Raw genomic sequence first — 4,892 nt, 5'->3', positions numbered from 1 at the left:
TTGTTGTTGTTGTTGTTGATGATGACGTCATCTGGTGACGAGAAGAAAAAACTTTGTTCACTTACACAGGCAAACATAATAAATTGATGACATTATTAATATTATTAGGCCCTATTTCAATTAGTTCAGTAATTAATTGAATTCAAAATATTTAACTATCTTACCATCCAACCAATCAACCATCCAACCAATCAACCATCCAACCAATTAACCAACCAACCAGTCAGCCAACCAACCATTAGGTGATAATAGCTCAGGGCTTGGGGGGCAGACGTTAAATGAAAATGTAGTGGCGCCATTTTTTTCATTGTTTTCCGATGTTGTTGCTTCTTTATCATCAACAGTTTCATATCTATGGATCTGGAGGTTTGCAATAATGATTCTTTAATCAATTAATTAATTAATTAATCAATCAATCAATTAATTAATTAATTAGTAATAGTAGTAGTAGTAGTAGTAGTTGTTGTTGTTGTTGTAAAAGTAGTAGTAGTAGTAGTAGTAGAAAAAAGTAGTAGTAGTAGTAGTAGTTGTTGTTGTTGTAGTAGTTGTTGTTGTTGTAAAAGTAGTAGAAGTAGTTGTTGTAGTTGTAGTTGTTGTTGTAGTAGTAGTAGTAGTAGTAGTAGTAGTAGTAGTAGTAGTAGAAGTAGTAGTAGCAGTAGTAATAGCAATAATAATAATAATAATAACCTTCATCATGGCCACTCTCCTCCTCTCTTCTTCCTCCATTTCCTGTATAACTCCGGCCTCTAGATTAGCGAACTCATCCATATGTTTGTGGGATTCCTATTATTATTATTATTATTATTAATATTATTTTTGTTGTTGTTGTTGTTATTGATATTATAAGTGGCTTTGATGGTTAGTTAATTAATCGAATAATAAGCTATAAGACTATAATCCATAGTCATACATGCATCTATACATATATATACAAACAAACAAACATAAAACAAACAAACAAACAAACAAATGAACAAACAAACAAACAAAAAGCATGGTTAATCGAAAGCAGAGAGCAAATATATTAGCATATCTATAACATTTCAATGTATATCTGAGTGTGAGTTTGTTTGTATGTGTGTGTGTGTATGTATGTGTGTGTGTGTTTGTTTGAATAATTGTATGTGTGTGTGTGTATGTGCGTGTGTATAAACAAATAAATCCAATTATAACAGGCGAGATTAATAAAATAAAATAGACTAAGGTCAATAATGAAATATGCTTTGAGGCTTGGTTAATAATTATTTCACTATTAATTAAGGATTAGTAAAAAAAAAAACAACCACTCATACAAACAAACAAACACACACAAGCACATACACTTATGGATGTAAGCTTATATATACATCGTGTAAATATATTTATGATGATATGCGTCCGTTTTTGTGTTTGTTTGTATATGTTTGTCTGTATGTTTGTTTGTCTGTATGTTTGTTTGTATGTTTGTTTGTATGTATGAAGGTTTGCAGGTTTGTATGTTTGTATGTATGTATGTTTGTATGTATACCAAATCGTTTGTGGGTCCAAATGATCTGATTTTATTTCGAATCAACACTTTTACTAATACAATTTTCCTAAATCTCTTGACGACCATGGATTTAAATCTCTTTGGTTTCTTGTATAAGGTTCTGAAAAGATCCTAATTTTGGGGCATTTGTGTGTATGTCTTTGTGTGTGTGTCTGTATGTGTGTGTGTGTGTGCGTGCGTGTGTGTGAAATGTGTGCGCAGTATTTTCAATTCCTATCTATATTAATCCTTTTTATTTTTAAATTAATTTGTTCGTCTGTTTGTTCGTTCGTTCGTTCCCACATACGTTCATTCGTTTGTTCTTTAGTTAGTTCATTCATTCATTCATTCATTCATTCATCCATTCATCAATTTACCAATTCATTCATTAGCTATTAGTAATGCATTTCTCGAAAACTTTTCCCACTGTGTTAACAAAGGCCATGATTGTGGCGACGATGATAGTTATGAAGATGATTTCGATGATGATGATGATGACAAAATTGATAATTCTACATACTACTGATGACGTCATAATAATAATAATAATAAAAATAATAATAATAATTATTATTATTATTATTATAAGAGTGAGAGAGAGATAGGGAGGGAAAAAAGAGAAGGCAAGAGAAAGAAAGATAAAGCGAATGAAAGAATGCACACACACGCCCACTCACGCACACACGCACACGCTTTATGTTACTTTAACATATTGTTAAATGAGTTTGGTTTAAGTTAAGAAAACCACAAAAAATTAAACCGAACATAAATATGGCAATAATTTGTACAAAAATACCAAAGCATAATTGAGGAAGATAATTAGACATTAAACAAAACACACTAGAAACTAATTAGTTTAATTTAACTGCATTAAAATAAACACAAGAACGTAACGGAGAAGTTAAGTTTTCAAAAAATAACATGGCCTTTGTTAAATATGCAAAAAAAAAATAATTTTTTTTATTTCAAACCGAGAAGTTGTTAAAGGTTTTTTAGTCAAAAATTTTAAAAACTACATTTTATCATTATTATTATTATTATTATTATTATTATTATTATTATTATTATTATTATCGTTTTCACCATTATTAATGATAATTATTAAGCTGATGATGAGTCGGATGATGATAGATTAATAAATTTATTATGGGATAAATGTATTAAACTTAAAGTAAACGAAACTAATGAAACAAAAAGACAAACTTAAAAAAAAATATATAAAAATAACACGCACAAATATACAAACGAACAAACACACATACAAACACACACACACACACACAAACAAACAAACACGCACACACAAACAATCAAACATACACAAACAAATACAATCACACAAACATACACACAAAACAACACAAACCTCCAAATGTTTCATTAGGACGGCCACAACAACGTTAACCAAGACAAACTGGGCCATTAGGACAAAGACGACAAAAAAGACGGGTGCTATGACACGACTGACGCAACAGTTATGCATACACGTCTCCGTGCTATCACACTCGTCCCTGAGTGTGTCCTGTGAAGTTGGGAGTGTTTTTTGGTGTGTTTGTGAGTTTTTTGTGTGTTTGTTTGTGTGTGTTTGTCGTGTGTTTGTTTGTTTGCGTGTGTGTGTGTGTTGTTTGTTTGTTTGTGTGTGTGTGTGTGTCGAGTGTTAGTTTGTCTTTGCGTCGTGTGTTTGTGTTGTCTGTCTGTTTGTTTGTTTGTGTGTTGAGTGTGTTTTTGTTTGTTTGTATATGTTTGAGTGGAATGATGACGTATTTGAGGTGTGTTGCTCCAAACATTTTTTGAACATATCTATCGACAGATTTTTGGTGTGACGTGTTTTTTGGAGTTAGTCAATGGGTGTATTTTGGCGGGTGATACAACAAAAAACAACATCAATAATAATAATAATAATAATAATAATATTTACAATAATAAAATAATAATAAAAATATGAATAAATATTCCCATTACTTTCATAATTCCATTCCAGTTGTCTCCAGTGGCCACTCTGAACAGCGTAAGGAAGGCCATCCCGAAGTTTTGGAAGTGGGCGTGTTTGTCCAGGCCCTCGCAGGGGTGACTGTGAGAACATTCTAGAACATTTGGTTATGATAGCGATGCTGTATTGACGTTTGATTGCGATTGTGGTCATGCTAATGATGAATGTACTTGTGAAAAAAATGATAAAAAGTGATAAAAAGAAGTGATAAAAATTGAAAAAATAAAAAAGGAAAATAGATGAAATAATAAAATAAATGAAAAAAAAAGTGAAAGAAGTGATAAAAATGATCCGAAACACCATCATGTAGGTCAAAATAAACTCACCCACACGGCCAAACAGTTCGACGCCCAGGGCAGCAAATATGTAGAAAAGAAGGAAAAACAAGAGTCCGAGGTTGGCCACTTCCGGCAGAGCTTGCATGACTGTGTCCAGCAAAGCCCGAACTGACCGCGCCATTTTTAAGAGTTTTAATACTGTTTTCGGTTTGTTGGTAAGTGTTTTTAAGATTTGTGTATGCTTTTTGTTTGTTTTTTTGATTGTTTTTGATTGTTTTTGAATGTTTTTTTACATGTTGTTCACACGCACACACACAGAGAGAAAGAGAGAGAGAGAGAGAAAGAGAGAGAGAGAGAGAGAGAGAGCGAGAGAGAGAGAGAGAAACAGACCTCTGGCAATCCTCATAACACGGACAACTCGGACGATGGTGGGATTGACTGCAAGTATGTTACTCTTAAACTCATCCATTACAATGCCAACCAGACTTAGAACGACGATCAACACATCCAGCTGGTTCCATCTGGCGAGTTGAATTTAAAAATAATAAAATCATAATTTTATAAAAATATATATAATAATATAATATCAATAAAAAGAACCTAATTATATTATAATATAACAGTGATAACATAATTTCAATAGTATAATAAAAATTACAAAAAGCAGCGGAGAAATTGTGTGACGGTTAAGTTATTTGGTTCTGCTCTTGGTTAACCATCATCATCGCTATCTTAATTATTATTTTTATGATTATAATTATGATTATGATTATAATAATAATAATAATTATAATAATTATTATTATGAACCCACCTATCGTAAATATATCTGGCGATTCCTAGAGCCAAGACCTTGATGACAGCCTCAACTATAAAGACGGAGGTGAAGAAGTAGTTGAATATTTTCAATATGTGCTGCATTATCTGTTTGGGCGAATAATACAAATTATAATTATTATAATTATTATTATAATAATAATTAATATTTTATAATAATTATTATTATAATAATAATTATTATTTGATTACCATTATTTTCATTATCTACATATATATATATATATATATATATATATATATATATATATATATATATATATATATATATATATATATA

Source organism: Helobdella robusta (genome assembly GCF_000326865.2).
Source record: "Helobdella robusta unplaced genomic scaffold HELROscaffold_27, whole genome shotgun sequence".
NCBI lineage: Eukaryota > Metazoa > Annelida > Clitellata > Rhynchobdellida > Glossiphoniidae > Helobdella > Helobdella robusta.
This window is presented reverse-complemented; position numbering follows the sequence as displayed.